General features: G+C 38.2%; 1 protein-coding gene across 2 annotated transcripts in view; it reads left to right on the top strand.

Moving 5' to 3' along the window:
• LOC118733046 overlaps nt 1-22,813 on the top strand; it is a 66,004-nt gene that overhangs the window by 31,496 nt on the left and 11,695 nt on the right. The gene's annotated exons all lie outside the window — the stretch shown is intronic.

The following is a 22,813-nucleotide window of genomic DNA, read 5'->3' as shown; positions in this document are numbered from 1 at the left end:
ATTTTTTGGGGGCTGTGGAGGACCCAAAAAAAAAAATTAAAAATGGTCAGATAAACAATTGGGTATTGTCATTGGAAGTCAGCTGAAGAGGAATAGATCTTCCATTTCCACGAAATTTTTTTTTCCCCATATAAAATATATACATGAACAATTTTGAGGGCATTGAGCGATCTCTAAATACTTTTTGATTTCGAATAAAATTACAGCGTTTTTTCGATATAGGACAATCCTAGGTGGTGAGGGCATTAAAATTCCAACTTTATTTTTTGGACTACCCTAATGCTCAAATGTATACATTTACTCCATTCATGCAGATTTCAAAACGACTGGCTATGCAGTTATTGCAGCCATTTGAATTTCCAAATTTGCCTAATTTACTACGCTGAATTAATTTTCAATTCCTGCGATTATTCAACCGCATCTAACAAGTAATCAAAGCTGCAACAAGCAGAGACACAGCTGCCTGCCGTTGCTGTTACTGCTGCTGCTGCTGCTTAAGACGGAGATGCGCTTGTCGGCAACGAGAAATCGACATCAACCACAACAACAACAACTTTAATAGCGACTAGTTTTAATTGCGTGTGGAACTTAGTGAATTCACAATTAAAGTTTAAGCAATTCGCCACACGAAAATCAATGCGAAGATTGCAATTGAAAGGAAATAGAAGCAAAAAAAAATAATAATAATAAATTGTTGAACGTATGTAACAACATACTTTAAAAATTTAATTTCAACTCAATTTGGCTATTTCCTTGATGATCCCAAGAGTTGCGATGTTAGGTCATTGCACTTTTTTGTCTTAGCAACATTGTGCGAGAAAATTAATGAAAATGTCACAATTGAAGGGCGCAACGTAGCGACGTTATTTCGTGCATTGTGTTGACAAGTGTTGAATTGTCAAAAGAAAAATAGCCGCATTGTCAGCACTATTAGAGTCAATAACAGTCAAAGAAGTAGCTTTTGCCACAATGAGAAATACATAAATAGTTATGAATTTTAGCGCTGGCGAAATTTATGTATGTACATATGTATGCACTCGCATATACATATAAATATTTGACAAAATTCGACGAATTCAAGTTACACCGTCACGTTATTGTTGCGCATTCATACAAGATTAATATGTATTTAGTATTTGTTATTTATGTGCATACAAATGGAAGCAGAAATGTACAGGGTGTTTCGGAAAGTTAAATAAAAAGATTTTTTAGATACATATCTGTGTTGGCCAGGCGGAGCTTTCATACTGTCCTCATCTATAGAAAATATATAGAAAGCGTCGTACGCGTGTCTATAAAGTAGTCACGACCAAAACGTATGCTTCGATATATAAAAGCTTTCTATAGATTTTACATATATAGTAGTGTAAGGGGTAAAAGCATTCTCTGATCGTCACCACTATGAAGCGAACAACTACCAACTTGGTCTAAAATTCAATTGCCTTTTTGGCTATTTTCATCAAGAGCTTAACTGCAGTTATATAAAAGCTCTTAATTCCTTTATTTCGTACGAGTGGATTTTTGCATACTTTTAGGTGCTCCGTCACCTAAATCCTTATGTCAAATTAGAGGTCATTCCGATTTTATTTAGTTAACATCTGGATTTCTAAAGAAAGTGTATTGCATGCTTTAGAATATTAAAAAAAAATTACATTCAGGCAATTCCACCTTTAACAGATTCCTAATTGATATAAAAGGGCTGCTCACCGGGAAAGCCTTAGTAGTTTAAATGCCACTTGTCTTTACCAGTGACCGAAAACGCGATCCGATTTTGGTATAGTACCCGCAAACGAACCAAACGGGAACAAAAGGATTGAGTTTGAATGGGCACAAAATGAGAAGAAAAGGGAACGTTTCCGTAAAGAACAAAATGTGAACAAAACACTCAGGAACGTTATCAAAAAGAACTAAACCCTCAAAAACACTCACAAGAAGAACAGAATGGGACCGAATTTTTCGGGAAGGTTTCCAGTGGGAACGAAAGTATCGAAGATAAAAAATACGAACAAAAATTTGGCGAACGTTCTGCTAGAGAACAAAAGTTTTTATAACTTAACGTTAAGAATGAGACGGGCGCCTGAGTGAGAAATCGTTTCAGTGACCCCCCCATGGTTGGTAATTTTAAGTCAGAGGAAAGCTGCATCATTTCAACTTCCAGATCGTTAATCATTAGGGTGAACTCTTCCTTTATGAAAAAAATTTTCATTTTCTGTACAAGTTCGTGTCTTAAGTCTTTCGTTGACTCAATTTGCATAATTTTCTTTCAGTTCTCATGTGATTATTTTTTATATTCAAAGAATTTTGAAGAAATTTTGCCCTCGCTTCCATTCTTCGCGAATAGTTCAGAGAAGATTTGTTCCCGTTTCGTTCTTTGTGAGAAGGTTTCTGGCACTGTTCTTAGTTCCAAAATTGTTCTTATCGAGAAGGTTTCCATTTTGTTCTTCGTCATAACATTCCGGAGACTTTCGTCCCTAATAGGCATTGTTCTTTTAGAAATATTCCCGAAAATCTTGCTCACCTTTTGTTCTCTTTAGCAACGTTCCACAGATATTTCTTCTTGTATAATTCCTGTTGAGAAGGTTCTCCACAGTGTTGTTCTCATTTATGTTCTTGTGAAAACACTTCCAAATGGTTTTGTTCTAATTTCGGTTTGGGATTTAAATTGATTTGCGTTTGGTTTAAATAAATGTGCGAATTATAGATCTGGGTCGTTCCGATTACGTAGATCCGACAGTCGTGGGAAGGATTGGGGCACTCTCCTCTTTCTTGGTTAGGACCAGTGCAAGACTATAGAAGATAGTTGGCTTCAATTTATGATTCGTTCGAAATTATTATAATACAATCTTAAGGCAGCGGATGAACTAGCAAGTTGCATAGCCACATTAAATTTGTCCAACGCGTAGGACAAAGTGCTCCTCTCAGGGAAATCAACAGCACAAATTTAACCCTCAAAAGAATCGTAGGGGATTTCCAAACGGAACTGGAATACCACAACCCACTTAAAACCTGATTTCTATTGGGAATGAATAAGAAAAGATATATACCAACAAGGCGCAAGGCAGCGTTGAGCAAGTTCTGATACTGCGGAACACTTTCTCTGCGAGTGTCCAGCTCCATCAAGAGGTAGGCTAAAATTACTTGGTCCAAATGATACTAAAAATTTTTCGGAGTATACTCGCTCTTTCACTGCAATAGACTGAAATTTTTAAAACCCGTCAACTGGCGTTGGTTTGCATAAATTTGTTGCTTGGCTTAAATTCTATACTCGCTTGTCACAACTTAATGTTACTTCCTTCAGTGCTAAACTATCCAACAACAAAATTGGAGTCTAATGCTTTGAGCTCCTAAGTTTTTGGTGTTTTTCCATTCTCAGTACAAAATTAGCGCGATGTTGATTGTGCAGCACTACAGACTCTGACAGATAGTGTCCACGCCTACTCCTTTAAATTTTCTTTTCCCACACTAACTACTTTAATATTTCCTTACACATTTATACAAAATTTTACCAAAATTTCGTTTAATTTCTCAATTGTGAAATTCGATACCAATAAATTTTCTCCACAAATAAATATCGACTTTCTCAATGCTATAAAACTACTTACTCTTCACTTCTTTGAAACCTATTTCAAACCAAATTCCATGCATGACACGAAATACCAAACCCTGTGCCGTCAAATACATACGAATTGTACACGTGAGCTGCAATGCTAAGATTTCTCGTTAATTCAGTGGCGTACATTGAACTGCCTTGCGATTTGAGTGGCGTCTCAAATTCAACTTTCGTAAGGAAATCCAGTCGTAAACAGAGTAGAGTGAAAATTATGCGTTCGCGATGAATGTCATTTGTGTAGTATGCATATTGCATGGCTTTGTTGTTGTTGTTGTTGTTACCGCCGCTGTCAGGCCAATCCAACAATAATGCATTTGAAGAAAAACGGAATGAGATATGTATGACTGCGATTTACATGATTGCGACATTTTTTCCGGCTATACAGCGCCTGCCACCTTATTGCCGCCGCCACCGCTACCGCCTGGGTATATGTATATCTATGTATTTATTTGTCCAAATCGACGGTGGCATATCAATTGAATTCAAGCGTTTTTATTGTCGCATCCGAATGCCATAAAAGTGAAAACGAGGCGTGTAGTCATCGGAACAATGCTTAGTAGCCACAAATGCCAAATGACGCGGTGCGCTGCTGGCGCGGCTTAACATTTTCCACGGCATAATTTGCGTGGCGTTTTATGGAATGCCACATGAAAAATGTCTTAAATACATATGTAGCTCTTCAAATTGTCGGCAACTTTTCATTTCCCATTTAAAATTGCTTAAGCTGGAACTACAATGTATGTATGTTTTGCTCTTCCCCTTTTTTGTTGCTAAACTAGGCTCGGTGTTTTATAATTTACATTTTTCACATTGCGCTTATTAGCGCTATCTCTATCACCTTTTTTATTTTTGTTTCTATTGCTGATTTTTTTTTGTTTTTGTTTTTATTGCCAACAAGTGACTGGTTGAGGGGCGCGCGCATAGCCTCAATACCGCTCGCCGCGCAGAAGTTGTAGAAACGCATTTTTAATTGAAATGTTATTTTTTTTTTATTATTTCTATTGTTGTTTCGCGATTGATGCTGCCGCTAGCGGCATTTTGCAACTTGTCGCAATTACACATTCAAAAATATGCAAATCACTCAAGGAGCGCAGTGGGCGGATAGTACTACATACTACTCGCAAAGTAAAAGTGAAACGAAACGAGCGAAAACATTTTTGCAAGCATATTAATATTGGCTTTTTTATATGCGCATAAATATGTACCTATGTATGTATGTATGTATGTACTTGTTATGTAGATAGGTGTGTTAGTTGCATGCAACATGCAAGTCATCTCGGAAATTATGTACGTAAGCCGCTTCCTCGAGTGGAGTTGCTACGCCGCGGCGACACACAGCTGCGACTGCGCGGTAGCTGCGCGTCACGAAAGCGCACACGAAATCAGAATCCCACCTGCGGCACTGCCCACAGCCCACGGCCCTCGCCAGTGACTTGGCGTTGTTATTTGCGTTGCGCTTTGTTGTCAGATTTATAGTTATTTGCTTGTGTTGCATGCATGTGTGATTGATGTAAACGCGCTACGCGCTGTTGTTCCTCTCGGCATCGCTAGCGCATAGGAAATGAAAAAAAAAACAAACAAAAATTTAATTTTAAACAACAATGCGCCGTGCCGCGGCCGTTTCGAGCCAAATGCTGCAGCTACATATTGTGGCCTGCGTTCTTTGGCTATCATGCACATACATACACACACGCTAGAACGTACTCGCCTCTTTGCTGTTACAAAAATACTAGCGTAATTAATGAAGCTTTGTCAGCGCATTTTAAATTTTTTGTGTATGAGTGCATTTGTGTGTTTGAGTATGTTTTCATTGGAATTCGCTGCAAGATTGATGATCAAGCATAATCATACGAATAATGCAAGGGCGGGCGTATTTTTTATTGCGGCAGAGTGTTCTTAGCCGAAAGCTGAAAATGTTAAACTGTAATGAAAATATTTCTTGGATTACCAAGAATTTAAAAGCATAAAAAATAGTTTTTGTTTACTTAAATATATTCTTTGGTTCATTGCATCTTATAGCTTACATACATATATTGCTGTAATAGATGGTGCAATTAATGCCGAACATGCCGTGGTACACACAATTGGTTTTAATCAATAGACAGTTACATTTCATTTTCCATACAAAGCGCTATAAATTTAAATTTTTTCAAATTGTAAAAGAGAGGAAAACATGGATAAAACTGCATTCTTTGCTGCTTTTAAAGCCTGACTTCCAGAGCATGCGTTTTCGTTTCTACAAAATATGTTGCCTTCTAGTGAACCGAGATGGCATTTTTTTACGGGAAAATATGAAATGATCAAATTTGAACAATACTCTTTTAAATTGGAAGGATCAGGGAGTAAGGAGCACCCTCTATATGTAGGTAATAAATAACAATGGCCGGTTGCAACGATCTACTTCTCTCTTTAATACTCTACATTCTCCATTTCTACAACTAACAGTGCTCTAGAACTAATAAATAACTTTCTTCTTGGCACCTTTATGAGTCTTTTATTCCAAATTTTAAATAGTTTGAGAGCGACGCCCCTGTGGATAGCGAGAGCACAATATTCACCGAGTATATGTTCCGGCGTACCTTCACCCATACAAATATTGATGAACGATTAATTTTACTGAAAATTTCCGTAGTTTCTGCCTGCCTTAATGAAAATAAGTTTTTAAAGATTCTTTTTTAGAACAGATAAGGCGCTTAGCTTGCCTCTGCTATGTGTATACATTCAATACAGTGCCTATTGAACTTATGAACTTATTGTATATGATCTCGCTTGGATGAGCTCTGGTTAATCTGGAAATTCCTGAAAGCTCTTCTATCTCTAACTTCTTGTGAATTTAGCTGATGAGACGCGGAACCTATTTCTCAGAGAACACCACTAGATCTTTATCCAGTATTTAACGTTATCCTCACCATGTAACTTCAATGAGTACGGCACAAAACCGGTTCTTCAATAAATACTTTAAAAATAGATTGCATAGCTTGAGGAGAGATCGAAAAGTTTGCCGACTGGTTAAAGGGGTGGGAAATGAATATGAAATTGTTTGTATTTTAGATATAAATACCTAGCCATGTATGCATGTATTCTCTATGTAATCTGGACAACACTGGATGGTTAATTGTTGTCGGATTGTCAAACAAAAGAAGCGCACTAATACCAAAAAAACATAGGAAATACGTTCTTCGGTAGGAAGCACTTAGTGCAGTTAAATTAGAGTCGAATATTCTTAATATGATGATCTTTTCCATATCAGTATTTTTTGTTTTTTTTATATTCTAAGACTATTTAGGCGAAATACTTGATTTGCCGCCACCACTTCGAAAGCATGGGTGTTTAAGATTTTTCTCACTCATAAGGGCCTTAAAGCTATACGAAAACGTTATTATTCATACGTGGTAGTCAAACCCCTGGTAGTTTCACTGCTTTAAAGAAGCTGCCTGTATGACGCCATGTCTAAAATTGGGATCCCCGCAAAACTAATACGGCTTTGTAGAGTGACATTGAGCACAACCTTCAGCTGCGTCCAATTCGAGAAGGATCTCTCTGCGACTTTTTCAATCTAATAATGGAAAGCGTCATAAGAGCTGCCAATCTGCATCTGCCAGATGATATTGCCTGAAACACAGGGATGCCAGTGCAGCAGCCTGGAGATAAAGCGAAGAATAACTCTTGCCAACAGGTGTTACTTTGTGCTTGGTAGGCAATGGAAAAGCAAAGCCGTCTCTCGACGAGCAAAAATTACGCTCTACAAGTCCCTCGGCATGCCCGTTCTTCTATATGGCGCAGAAACGTCGGCATAAGCATCCACTTTGAATGTACAATCAATATGAAGTATTACATACATAATAACCTATCCCTATAAAATTAAATTAAGCAAGTTTCTAATATGTAAGTACATTCTTACGAAACTCTTTTTATGCATTTTTAATATTTAATTACAAAATTGCTGCCTTCGAAATGTTAACTGTCAGTGGTTGTTGGCAAAAGCAATTCGGTATGGCATATATATTTATCAATGCCATAAAACTTATCCATAATATAGTAAAATATAGGCCATAATGACTTCAAATCTCTCCAATTCGCTTTCTTAATCCACTAAAAAATGCATAAATTATTGCCAAGACTTAGACCCAATTTTAGTGCTTAATTTCCAGCGATTTTAACTTCTTTGGACTTTTTTTTCTGCATCATTTTCTAGTGGCCAACCCAGATATTTACATGTAATTTAGTTAAATGTTTACAATATTTGCGAAAAAAGTTGTAAAGTGTCACCAAACTGGAGCGCGAAAATCAATTTGCCAACGTACTTGCATGCCTTTATACAAATGTATTTTCTATTGCCCGCTGTTTAGGTGCGGCGCTAAAGCGAGTTGCTGTCGCTTCGTTTACTGATAGCAATTTTTTTCCCCCTCAATTGCTTTCTGCCACATTGCGTAAATGTGGTGAAAATTCGTAGAAGTTGGTTGTTCGCGGTTGCAGCGTTTATGATTACTGTAGCTGCCACTTTGCATTAATGAAGCAGCAGCAGCCACAAATTAATGTGCAACGGTTATTTGGAACACGACAACGCATCTCTGCCAATGTGCCGAATCATGGCTGTAGCGAAACTTGCCAAAGTGAAGCCAGAAGAGGAAAACACCTGTGTGCTGGGAAGTTATGTACCGGCAGGTAGTATGTATGTATGTAGATAGGCTTGTGGCGGTTGCACGGCGCCCGCTATGCTTGCTTTGGTGGCTGGTTGTGTGTGGTTGGTTGCAGGTGCGTCAACTGGTACATGTTTGGCCACTTGTTGCATGTCAAGCGAAATGAAACTACATAACTAGTTTGTTGCTTGTGTGGCATCCTCAGAATGGCGCCATCACTCGCGCGCACCTATTTACTATGTACATATGTTTGTCTGTATGTATAGGTATAAAACCAGCGCTTCCAATTTGTGTGTGTTTTTTTTTAGAAAATTCATAAATTGTTTCTGCCACAAATTCAAGCAAGCACATCTTTGGCTGACCTCCAATTCAAACCAATGGTTGATGTACTAAGTAGTATATGTCGAGATCACCGCAGGCTCGGAGCTGCCTGTTTCACCAGCAGAAGGCCTAAGTGGTGTGACTGGCATCAGGTCCATTCAGTCCGTCATTCCCGTCAGTCAGCTAGCCAGCCAAAAATGGTTACAAAGAAAGTTGAATTGACCTTTTTGGCGTTGTAGCTTAAAACGCGCGCTTTGGTCTGCCCACTGAGCGCGCGCGCATTTTGCGCTATGTTGACGACTGACGACAATGGTGGGCACCATCCGCCTGCCTGTTATGCCCCTATATGGCAGTTTAGCAAGATTAAATGCATTGAAAGTAGTGAAAAGAATATTTTGACAGCTTTGCTATTTGTGTGTGCTAATGCTAAAGACCAGTCTTAGCTTAGCGGAAAGCTAGCGGCAGCCCAAAGCGTTTTTTCAGGGTTATGTGAACAGTTCGAAAATTCGCGGATCGCGGGGCATTAAGGCTAAGCGCACGCGTGTACGTGTCTAATCTTGCGCGCTTGGCGAAATTTTAAATTTGCAATGCTTAAAAGGCTAAAACGCGCCATGTGAAAGTGCTAGTCTAATCCGACGGCGCGCAATCTTCTATCTCCTGCCTCTCCTTGCTCTATGTTCGTCTATGGGGTTCCGCTGTGCGGCATTCCATATGCGACGGGGCAAATGCTTAACCTTTCTCGGTTATCAGCAGAAAATATGCCTCGCGGCAATCGCGTACGCGTACGCATGCGCATTTGTATGCAGGCGTTAACCAACGTACATATTTTGCATCTTGTGTGGGAAAATTTTTGATGCGTTGCACACAGTGCCAGCTCACAGGCATCCTACCAGTGCGCTTTTCATTTCTAAGCTGTCATTGCTGTTGCTGCTAGAGAACGGGGAAAGTGCTGCCACATGATCTTACAGGTGTGCCACGCAGTATTGAATTATAGTTTTTTGGTCAATAAATATTTTTTTTATTTAAATTTAATTACTAATTTAAAAGCTACAATTAAATTACCTACTAACTAACTAGAAGCGTGCGACTACCAGCTGAACCAGCTGCTCTTCTTTTTCTTCTGCGCCCCTCGTTGCGCATACAGCTTGTGGAGGAAATTTTCCACAGTCGGCTCTGGTGTGTTTGACTTTGACTTGAAGCGAGTCTTGCGTTGAATTTTCCGCGTTCCCTTGCGTATTTGTTTCATCAGCCGCCTAATGTAGCGATTGAATTTTTTCTTGCTTATCAGCCGCGCCTCGTCCACCTCACTGCCGGACATCAGCAGGTCAGCGTTGTCATGTCGCTGCTTGTTGGCCCTTCTCACAGCCAAGTCACCATCTAACGCTCTTTCTGCTGGTATGATATCCAATTTGGTGTAAGTGCGCACCAGCGGTCCATCGACGGGCGCAAAGGCAAGTATATAGTAGCCGTGCGGACGTAGGGCGCGTGATGTGCGTTGCCTGCTTGTGGAAAGCTCCTCATGTTTCTCGATTGTAGTATCGGCCTTACTATCCATCGTCGCAGTGTCCATTTCCGCAGTGTTGCTTTCTTTTTCGTTTGAGGAGGGGAGAGGTATGATCTGCATTAATTTATTGATATCTTCATCGTTGAGCGCGTCAATGCTTACAGGCGCACTTTCTGTCAAAGTTCGTGCCAAACGTGCTGCGTCCTGCGGGGAAACTGCTGTTGCCGGAGCGGCTAAAGCCTCCTTTTCCATTTCATCGTGCAAAGCTAACAACTCCTGCATTTCGTCGTCATTTACAGGCAGTTCCATGATTTCGATTTGTGGTTCTTGCGCTGCATCCTCATTTGGTTTGCTTAGTGTCAATGACGCCGCTTTAGTTTCTGGTTTTGAATCTGTCTTTTCTGCATACTCCCTTATCTTAGCCAGTCCTTCTACACTCGCAACAGCAATTGGGACTTTATTGAGTTCCGTGTCAGCGTTACCGCTTACAACTAAGGTCGCAGCCAGTAGCCAAGCACAGATAAATTTTAAATCCATTCGAGTTACACTTTTTCGTCTGCTGTTTCTTGAAATGCTTTGATTTGATGGCGAAATGTAAATAAACTAAATGCCAAAAGTGAATCGAACTAACTTTTATACCTTCGCAGCTGCTACAGTAGTCCATTGTCGAGTGGCGTGGTCGAAAGCGAGAATTGGGGGTGACGTAATGACAGCGGTGATCTGGTGGCCGCACTGAATTTTTGTCAAATGATGGCGTGAAAGCAGAGAGTTTTAGCCTTGTTGTTGGTGTTAAATTTCACTTTCTGCCTGATGTTTTATTTTATTTATTTTTGAATATTTAAATTTTGCACATTTAAGGCAGAAAGTAGTTCGCAGCAAAAAATGGGTGTGGAGCGCTAAAAGGTGATATTTATTTATGACCTTGATTAATTTTTTCATTGATACATGTAACAAAAATTTGAATTAGAGCTTAACATCCATTACATATGCACATTAGGGTGGTCCTTAAAAAATCAAATTAACGATTTTTTTCAGTCTCACACCTCAATCGGTAACACCACGATCACAAATATCACATATAAATTTTGGTCCCGATTGTAGACGGTTAAGGTGTGTAAGCTAGGTTCACGTCTAATTGATGACCATTTCGTGGTCTGATCAGGACTATTGGCGGATCAGCTAGGGATCATTTTGGGACCGGGTTAGAATCATTTCAGGGTGGTTGGGGATCTATTCGAGGCTAGTTAAAGATGATTTAAGAAAAATTTAGAACCTAGTTCGGGATAATTTCGGACTAGTTTACGATTATTTGATATTCATTTTGGAACTAGTTCTGGACCCTTTCGAGCTAGTTCAAGACTATTTCAGAAGCACTTAGGACCTAGTTCAGGAATCTCTTTGGCTAACTTTGGGTTTGATATGGAACCATTTCGGGACAGTTACAAGTCTTGTTTGAAATCATTTCGGGACAAGTTCATGATATTTTCGACCGTTTCAGCGCCTCTTCAGGACCATTTCGGGACTAGTTCGAAACTACCCAAAATAGTACTGAGCTAATCCTGAAGTTGTTATAATTTATTCGTCTACTGGTCCCAATAAAATTAATAAAATGAAATTTAGTTAATTATTTATTTATTAAACTTAATAGCCTAATACTTTGCCAGCCGCACACAGCTGTTTACACATCAAATTTCATAATAAACTGAATATCAAGCAGTTTATACTTTCTATCTCATCTTTTCAATCTTATCGATTCCTCAGTGGCAATGTAAAAAAAATTAGCGAAATTCCAAATAGACTACGATTTTACTTCCTTAAATACAACCAATTCGGTTTTCGAAAAATAAAACAATAGAAATGGTCACTGTATTAAAAGTAGCAGCTAATAGCACGTCAATGACTAATCAGAAACCATCCATACCATAGCAGTGAAAGCCACACAGATCTGGAGAAAAACAACGCTCGTATAAAATAAATTAATTAAAGTTCACAACTAGCTAATGAGATGAACGTTGTGGACACTCTCAACTAAATATGTATTGCATAATAAATTTGTTAGTATGTATTAGACTAAGTGGCACTGGAAAATTAGTTTGACTAGTTAGGAGTCGTTCAATGAACTCTCGCATAGCTAATCATTTTTTACATTCACACACACACACGAAGGCAAAGGAAGAATCATTAAAGTGTAAAGTGTATTTTAGTTAATTGATTTACACAGTTTATTAACATTTAGCTGAGTTTAAAATGATTACGCCACAAATGGTTTAACGCTGGATGGGAAGCAACACAATAATTAATTGGCCAATTGAAAGACTGTGTTGACTGTGTTAGAGCATTAATTTTGCAGAAATTTGCTGTTGGTGGACACTCGAACGATCTGTCATTATTTAAATCAATTTTACTTAGTTTGACATAGCTTATGCAGCAACGTCGATATTAAATGATTCTTGACTAAAGCAGGGATCACACGATTTGTACATTTGTACAACTGGCAAACAGAGTGATGTTGTCTAGAATTTAATTTTTTTTTTTTTTATCGAGAATGAGTTCAGCTCAATAACAACTTTCCAAACAACAACACTTTGTTAAGGTGAAAATGGACAAATCTGTACAAATGTACAAATCGTGTGATCCCTGCTTAATGCAACACATTATTGGTTGGTTTGACATTTATAGCTGTAAAAATTTCTATAGAAATAAATGAGGTTGACCACTAAAAAGATTTTTTGCAAACGTTTATGTATGTTTACTTATTAGTTCCAACAAAACAAAAAAGGCTTTCTGAAAATTAAACTTTCACCTTCTCCTTGATTTTATTTTCTGTCAATTTTAGAATGTCCAATGGCCCCTTTTTAAAAGATACATAAAAGTGAAATTTTAAAAAAGTTTGGTGCTATACAACAAGTTGTATGCACAGTAAAATAGTAAAATGGTTTCCTTTACATTATTATTAGAAAGCTAACAGCATAAAAATTATATTGTTTTACTTTAAATTGGGAGCACCAGCTAGCTGCCAAGGTCTTTGGAAATTTTGTTTTGCTAGTAAAATCAATTTTCACCCCATGAAAATCGAATGAGCGCATAAAATGTATTTAAGGCGCAATAAATAAGCTGGCAAATAATTTTCACTGCGTTTATTTTGCAAATTTGGTGACCATGTAATTGCTGAAAAGCAACGCTATTAAAAAATCATTTTTCATTTAAATTTTGTTTATTGTATTACTATTTTTTGTTGTACATATGTGTACGTTAAGCAACCTGAACGAATTAAATGTAAAGTTTTTTGCTTTTGTTTTAATTACAAATGCATATATTTTTGCAATCCTTTAATTAATTTTAATTTTGAAATTCGTAAGTGTGTTAGAAGAAGCAAAAAAATATATAAATAAATGAAGTAGGAAATTTTGATTATCTTTGCCTGCTCTAAACACACATATTTAAAAAAAGCAATTAATAAACTCATTATTTATAACATCTTAATGTTACAAAACGATAAAGTTAATATCAACAGTGTTATTAAGATTATATGTACCACTGTATGTACCACTGTATGTAGGAAAAATTATTACCCCCAATAAAAATACAATACTAAAAAAGATAAAATTTATAATTAAAAATGATTAAAAACCTAATGGCTAATTTAATTGATCTACGTTCTGTCAGCGACACCTGCACTATCTTCCATCCTTGAAGCGTCTATTTACCAATGTACAATCAGGGACAGGGATATAGGAGTTTTACTTGGAGCTTTCTGCCAAAGTAGATCTCTTTGGCTACAAAGGTAGAAATATCGCATATTTCTAACCCTGGTATCTATTCAAGAATACCTGCGAGAGGCTTCTCTAGTAAAAAGGAATATTATTTATTTGATTATCGTTTAAAAATCTTCGTATTTAAAAATAATACTTTCATATCAAAAATTTAGCTCGCACGTATTTTAATATACACGGAGGGGGACAAATAGTAAAATCAAATAAAAACGTATTTAAATCAATTTTCCCATATTAAAATGAAGCAATTTTCACTTCACGGATGGCGTTTTATAGTTAACGGAAGCTTTTTCATACCCAGTACGGCATAGCTTAACCAATTACATCAGAAAAAGTTATTTATTTCTGTTTATGTAGCAAATAACTTAAAATTGATGTATAATCACCTAGCAGCCTCCTTGAGATAAACCAAGTACATACTTACATTTTTGATATATTTGCAAATACATAATTCAATATTAGTTGAACAATCATCTAACTTTGGGCAATTAACTATTTTAGCAAATTAATTTTAAATTGGTTGAAAAGACATCTGCAAAAGAAACATACTGACTTTGAATTGCTTTAAGTCAAATGCATTTTAAAGTAGTTGAAATCAAATGCAGAGTCGGATAAAGTAAACAGTATATCAGATATTCAATTAATTCATCGGATATTTGCTACTTGTGGTAGCCACTTTTTTTTGCCATACCAATTTGGACTTAATCATCCATCAAAATTTTCCCGGTCTCACATAAATAAATGCTAATTTGAAAGATATCGCTCACTCAGAGTGAAATAAAAAAAAATGTCGTTACTGTTTTGACAATGATGTCGTCCGTCATCTCGAATTCATTGATGTTTATTGTTTTTCACTATATGTGAAAAAAATCTAACATCATTAAATTAATGAAATCGCTTGAAAGATGTTAAGCAGATCGATTTACTTACGTAATTGATGAACACAAATCGCTCGAGTTAATTGTTAATTCGTAATAAGTCATTCAATTGCACGGCGCGAAAGTATGAGGAAATCGGTTATTATTTTTGTAGCCAAGCTGATTATGGCATCGCATTTGAATTGCTAATACCATAAAAGTCGCCATAATCAATGACAAATGAACTCTAATTGCAATGTGTTGCGAAAGCCAAGCTGGCGTGTGGCTCGTAATAACTCCCATATCGAATGATTTCATATCGTAACCAACATTGCTTTTTTTTTGTATAAAGCGGAGATTTGCAATTCGACGAAATGCAACACAATTAATGAAAAAGTGAATTTAAAATTTTTTGTTCATTACGACAAAAAAAAAAACAAATTAATTTCCTTACAGAAATAAAAGAGGAAGCATCAAAACTTACTTAGAAATATATGATTATTTGTACTTAATTATCTACGATTTATAGTTAGCACATTATGCTCTAGCGGTAATTAATATCAGCGGCCGATATCGTTTAAGGCCAACATAGGTGACACCCATCAATTGGAATATTTCCATTTGATAGCTATTGCAGCTATTAAGTCAACGAGTTTGACGGTTGACTTCACTGACTGTGTGTGCTTGTGGTCGAAGCACCGTTAGCTAATAAATGAATGCTTCATGGCAAAGAATAAACGGCAAATTTATAGACTATTTAATGGCATTTGCGCATGCGCAACTAACTGCGCGCACGCCACTCTCTCACACTGATGTGTGCACGTTCTCACACGCTCACGCATGCATAACTAATTTGCCACTTTGTGAATTCAAATGCAATTGCGTCGTAAATGACTAAAAGCTTGATTATGGCAACTTAACTTAACGGAACTTAAACTTAGAAAATCAAAATGAAACAGCTTTCGACGTGGCATTAAGTTAGGTACGTTAAGTTTCGGCTGTTCAATTATAAGCAACGCCCATTTAACAGAATTTTTAAGTGTGAGCCGGTAAGTTACGTTAAGTTGCCATAATCAGGCCATAAGTCTGAGCGTTCGTTGTCATGTGTGTGTGCGTTGACAATACAAAAGTAAGCGGCTGCAATGCAAGCGCGGCAAGAATATCCAAGAATGTGGCATGGCAAGTCTTTTGTTTTGTTTGTTTTGTTTTCTGCTATTTCACACTCGCACGCATGTGAGCTGGTCGCGTTAATGTTAAAATTATGTATGTAAGTGTTGTTATTGTTGTTGAGAAATTCCAGCGCGTATTAAGGCAACATGTTGCAAGTTGAAAATATTTGGAAAAAAACCACACACCTACCCTAAAATTTTAAGTACCTTTGTGCTGAAAAAAAACAACTACGCTGGCTAAATGAATTTATGGAAATCTTGCATTGGTGCCTGGTTTAGCATTCGCTTTATTGTGTGGCGGCTGGCCACAATTGGTGCTGGGCACTAAAGTAGCTGCCATGCGTGGGATGCACATGTCGGTGTTGGTCGAGTTGCGAAATTAAACTGAGACCGCCACCACCGCCCATCACCGCTGCCATCGTCTCCAACGTCGCCCTTGTAGTCTCAATCAGAGTCGCTGCTTAGTGCTCTTATTTTTAGCCAAATGTGCTGGCGTGTGAAGTTGATGGAGTCGTTGACGAGGGCGTGCGGTGTGAAGTGCTGGGTGGGCGCTTTGTCGTTGGTGCGCTAGTGATTTGCATAATTTTTGCTTAATACAATTTTTCATCGAACTGTCAAACAACTAGGCTGCTGGAGCGGAATCTGTGTTGTGTTGTTGTTGTTAATAACTATAGTTTGCCGGTTTTAGCGCTGCAGGTGTTGGCGTGGCTCGAGTGCCGGCGAGCAGCAACTTTTAAGTGCAGACAATAGACTGCAAAAAAGCCAAAGCGGTTAGCCTTGATATTTCAAATGGCGTTTAGCGCAGTGATTGCTAAGCAGCGAGCTTGAGAAAATAGTAAAGCGGTAGAGATTATAATAACGTTGGAATTTTAGCAAAGGTGATATTGAATGTGTGTGTGTGTGTTCACGAACTTTTATGATTATTGCGGCGCAGTTGGTGAGAAACAATCGAAATAACATTGGAACGGAAAAGGAAGGAAAGGCGCTGATGCACACAGCCCGGCGTGCGTGTAAGGCGCGTTTGGGTTCGTTGGCGCTTATGGAAATCCTTTGCCATTCACTGAGCTTACATTTATGTTTCCTTAAACCACAACAAAAACAAAAAAACGGCAATAAAAATCCAGCGCCCAGCATCTGTGAATGCGCTAAATGGTTTAACGAGACAGACACGCACCTTCAGATGCGACCATGTGTACTTTCACTTTCACATGCGTGCTAATGTAATATGCAAGCGCATGTGTCTTTATATGCGAAGCGGAAGGCGCGTAATACGCGCAGAGGGGCTAGCGACGGGCTTCACATGTCAGCGGTGCGCGTTTGTTGCATTTCTCACACACATATGCATATACATTTATGATTTCATGACAGCATAGATTACGAAATCCATGGCTTACGCACAAATGCCAGCGACAAACGGGACTTAAGCGATAATACATGGCAATAAAAACAGCAACCGCAATGACGGCGGCTAAAAGAAAATGCCATAATAATTCAGTGGCGTGGCGTGGCGACGACAATCTTGCTGGCACGCTGGCACGCAGCTGTTGCGTGCATGTGTAAATATGTGCGCATATACGTAAGTAATTGCAGCGGCGGCAAGGAAAACAAAAATTTATAGCTTGTCACTAGCAATGCGCGCGCCAATTGCTGACACTCAACGATTCCCGCTAACCGCTGGCTGCCAAAACATTTGCATCTAACTTTGTTGGCTGTGTGCAGCAAACAACTAAATTAACTATTGCGATTAATTCATCTTTGGCGGCTTTGACTGCGCACAGCACAATTGCAATTGTTTTGCATTTGATTGGTGGTGCAGCGGTGGCGTGTCAGTGAGTGGAGTGCGTGCTGGTAAAATGGCAAAAAGGCGAAAAGCCGCGCCAAACGCGCAAATGCATCCAGCGTATGCTTGCGAAAAGCGCTGCAACCAAGCATAGTGGGGACTGGTGTGGATTGCCATCTAATGCAGCTGGCGGCTCCATTGACCACGATTAAAGCCGGCGTAATGGGCAGGCATGCTATTGCGACAATTGTTCCGCACGCGTGGCAAGTTTTCATTGTGCGCGCGTACGTGCAGGCGGCTAAGTTAAGTGAGCACGCGCTCAATTAAGCAGTTGTCAATTTATTTCTCCGCATGCCTCACCTTTGATTAAGACGTTTGACTGCGCTGAGCTGGTGTGTGCAATCACGCAGCATTCGCGTGGGACTTTCCGCGGTTGGGTGATCGGCAAGTTCGTTGCTTAAGTCTTTTGTACTCCAGCTGAGACTGTTGACAAAAAAAAAACGACCGGTGGAGGTTCACGATTAGAGACATTGTGGCGAGTGTACTTGTTTCGCACACACACTTAGTTATTACTTTTTTTTTTATACGCGAAGGTGGCAATAATGTGCGGCATATATTTTGTGTAAATTTGGGCTAAACGATGAGCGACTTCTTCATACTAATAGCAGTGTCATATTTTGACCAATTTGAACTATTTTGCTTTTGTCTGTTTAATGTTTGTAATTTTTTTAAGAAAGAATAGCTCGTTATCAAAAGAACACCATGTTAGTTCGAATTTCAAACTTTGTGCGAAAATTTTTTTGGAAAATTATTTGTATGCAGTTTTATAGCGCACCAACGTTTCAAGTGGTTACAAAACGCTATTGATTTTTGGCAATTTTTTTTTTGTTGATGGTGTCACGCATTTTCATCAATAAAAAAAAAATGGTCGACATTTTTTTTTATATGGATGAAAATGCCTAGAAAATTTTTTTTATCATTTTTTGAATTTTTAAAATTTTTGCACCAAGTTTGAAATCTGAATTTATGTGGTTTTTAGTAGATAATGAACTTTACTATTATAAAAAAAATAATAAACATGAAAGAAACAAATGAAAAAAAGTCAAAACTGATCAAAATATCGCATTGTATTGTTGAAAACTGTGTGTTCATTAGGGTGGTTCTTAAAAATATAAACATCAGCGAGAGATTGCCACGAAAATAAAAAAAGAAAAAAAATCAGCAGTCGCTACCAGGAGTTGAAAGATTTTTTTTTTGCATAAATCGCGAAATTTCGACAAATTTTTTACTTTTACCAGCCATTACTCAGCGAGTTAGATGATATGTCAAATGATATATCAAATTTTTTTGTAAAAAAATTTTCGATTTAAAAAATTTTAATTTTTTTAAAAATTGATTTAAAATTTTGAAATTTTTGTATGTCTTCATCCAAATACAGCGCTGCCGCATACAAATTTAGATGCTGTTATTTTTGCGTACCACCCTAATGTGCATGTGCATTTATGTAAATGAACATTCATGCTTTGATGACGATTCAATTAAAAATAATACAAAAACGCATACGCATTATTGCAACACATTTCGACTGTAACAAGAAAAAAACAATCATTAATTTTTAAAATTATGCGGTTTTTCTTAGCCTCCACTAGGTCCCCTACAGTTGATTGGCTATATTATGCTGCCACTTACATATGTATGTACCTACATATACTCGTATGTAAATACAAACACGCGTGCCTCCACCTGCACGTTTATTATTTCGATATTTATTTTATTTTTTATTTTTTTCGTATTCATTTAATTTTTCGGTTTACTACGCTTTGCGAGCAGTTTTGTTGCAATTATGTCTCGTTAATATCCACAAATAAGCGATGGCCATGCGCGCACGCAATTAAGTGGCAAGACTCGTATGAGTGCCGTAGTGCTGCGGAAGATAATTGTTGGTCGCTGCTTGCCTGCCGGTCGGACGGTCGGTGGTCACCTGTCAGCTGTCTGTTTTCGGTAATTTCTTGTAATCAACTGCAAGGCAGCAACATTTACACACATACACATACATATATATGTATGGAAGCCCGCGTGTGTGTGTGCGCATACAATTTAAATTGATGTTGCATTCAGTCGTTAGTTGCAAGTGATGTTGCACAGGTTAAAATATTGCAATTAAAATAAGCTGGAAGTAAATTACCAAATTTAGTGCTAATTTGTTTTTTGCGTTATTTTTGAAAATTTATTTACTAAATTTAAAAAATTGTACGAACAACGCTTGATTAATTTTTATTAATAGCTGTTGAAAAACACAGCGCCGATGGGTGGGTTGTATAAGTAGTTAATGAGTTGCAGCTTAAGCTTTTTGATTGTAACTTATGTTTGGGAAATTTGCTGTAGACATTTAAATTTGGTATGGCTGAAGTGTTACTTGTTGATGAAATCGTATTTAAAAGGTGATTGATAAGTTTAGGCACACCTCAGGGAACTTATGTGACTACAATATTTACTTAATTTGCTACAATCTTCAATGATGTTGCCAACATTTTCAAAGAAATGTATTTTAACAATTCGAAAGGATCATTAAATTTAAAGAAAATGCCAACAAATTTCACACTTACAGCCGAATACGTTGTACACAATGGAGAAATATACTTGTACATATATAACTATGTAAGCCTATGCTGGTTCGCTGATTGGTAGGTAGAAGCTATTTTGATACGCTTTTTCTGGAATACCTGATAGTATCTGTTATCATAATTCGTCAGTTTCGTCAAACTACCTGGACTTTTCGATGAATCTATTTAAGCTAGTAATGAATCATTTGGAGACGGTTTGTCATGCCTTATGCGTGCCAATCCTGGGCACTCGTAAATATATTGTAGGGCCGTTTCCTTACTTTCCGCTAGATTGCAGATAAGGCGCTGAGGGTAGTAAGGAAGGCCCATTTTGGCGCATGTTCGCCAATGAGCCAATATCCCTTTATCGTGGGTGTTAACCTGACTATACCTTTCCCGGGACTTTATAAAAGCTGTTCTGGCTTTGCGGTTCAAAGTCGTTCCAACGTGTATAAGCCTTACGTGCATTTACAATCTCTGACTATTTTAGACTTTGTGGCCAGTGAGGTACATAAGTGCCAGAAGTGTCGTTTGGCTTTCCTCAGATAGCCGAATGCTCTTCCTACTCCTTTGCATTTTTTTTATGCTATCGAATTTCCAGCACTCCCGCGTGGAAGATGCTAGCAAGGTTTGGTAGTCGGAATAAGAGAGAACAGCCCACAGCAGTGGACCTTGGACCCATCATTGGTACATTTCAGTGGAATTCTCCTTGACTATCCTATTCCGATCTCGTCTAGAAGGAAACTTCACCTGAAATCTATCATTGAAGTTACTTTTATATATAGTAGTCTATTTGGTGGTTGCAGAGGAAGAGGAAGGCCAGGATGGAAAGACCAGGTGGAGAATGACTTGGCGTCACTTGGCATTTCCAATTGGCGCCAGTCGGCACAGAAAAGAAACGGTTACAGCGCCAAATAAGATGAAGAAGAGAAGTCTATCGATAAGCATGCGAAGAATACCGCTATGACTGTGGTGCAGCGCTCTCCGGCTGCCTGAAACTTTGAGTCTGATTGCCGAGTACGTATTTTCGCGGATGTCGAATTCTATGGGCAGCTAATGCAGGATGACATTAAGCGTATCAGAAGGGCACGACTTAATTGCTCCCGTGGCATCTGCTCAAACTGCTCCTTGTATATCGACTGCTTCATTTCCGGATGCTGTCTTGTTTATCTAAAGCTGGCCATCAAACTAAGCACCATTCATATAAGCATATGATAGACTTGTACATCCAGAAGGCAAGCTTTAGCTTCAATCCCCAGTTCCTACGGAATATTCTCTTCCATATGCAACTAGCTGTGTTAGCTTTCTCTATGCGCCTCTAGACATTTGTCTTTCAGCTCAGCTTGGTGTCTAATATGACACTTAAATATTCTAAGAAAGATATTAAAATTCTAAATATGCTCTCCAGCCTAGACTTCTCTCAAGTCTTCTGCCTGTTACCATTCTAAGTTTACCTTTTTGGGAGGCTGATAAAAAGTTGGAATCCCTTCATGCTAAATAGTACCAGTAAACTCTTCGCCTGTCGAACTCCTACTGAGCTATATAAGTTAAGATTCCTAACTGCGTTTCTCCCTTTCTGACCACCTCCTTAATAGCATTACAACCTATGCCCAGGATGTGCCCGGAGCCAATTGCAGTTATGGTTGCCGCAATGGTGGATTATTCCGGTCTGAAAGCTCACTGGTAATACTCAAACAGTCCACTGATAATATGCTTCAGACTACTACTGGTTTTGTCTTATTACGAATAGGTCAAGTTACACTGAGACTGCAATGCTCAGGTATATATTTAGCAGATGATAACTGCGCTTCACTAGCTCCTCGCCGAAAGCCTCCAACCGCACCGGTAGACCAACGCCAATGGCGATTTTGTTGCTTAAAATTGCATTACTTTAGCTTGATAGATCGTTTTTTTTCTAGAACGTTGAACATATTTCGGGTCAAGGCGAAGTCGGTTAGGCTCGTCCGTTAATGTATCATTTATTAGAAAGGTTCAGTTTCTGACTGTAGCAGCAAAGATCTCTTCTTAGACCACACAATTTTTCGATAATTTTATAAGACGCATGCGTGCATTGTTCCACTTTCACACAGCCTGCAAGCATATTTATCTGCAACTATAGCCACTCAACGTCTCCAATCTAATAATTTGAACTTTTGAAAAAATGTTAATACATATATACATACATATGTATATACTTGTAAATAATATCTTTGAATAGTGGGCAATGCATTCCACCACCCCCGCCAAATTTAATTAAAATAACACAAACTCAATTAACCTGCATGAGTGAGAGAGATTCATTTTAAGCATCGAGCAAAATGAATTTATATGTATGTGGTCGATGGAAAAGGCCAGCCAGTCTGTGGCACACCGCAGCCACATTTTTCAACTTCAGCTTTTTTGTTTGCGGATTTAGGTCAATGGGAATTCCTGCATGAATGCATTTACGAAAAAATGAGTGGAATGTATTGCGAAGTGCTGCTGACATTTGGCGACTTTTGAACGGACGGAGCAAAATATCATAGCAGCCTGTGTGTGTGTGTGTGTATATTTTTA

Source organism: Rhagoletis pomonella, unplaced genomic scaffold (genome assembly GCF_013731165.1).
Source record: "Rhagoletis pomonella isolate Grant_MI unplaced genomic scaffold, Rhpom_1.0 Rhpom_scaffold_00002, whole genome shotgun sequence".
Taxonomy (NCBI): domain Eukaryota; kingdom Metazoa; phylum Arthropoda; class Insecta; order Diptera; family Tephritidae; genus Rhagoletis; species Rhagoletis pomonella.
This window is presented reverse-complemented; position numbering and strand designations above follow the sequence as displayed.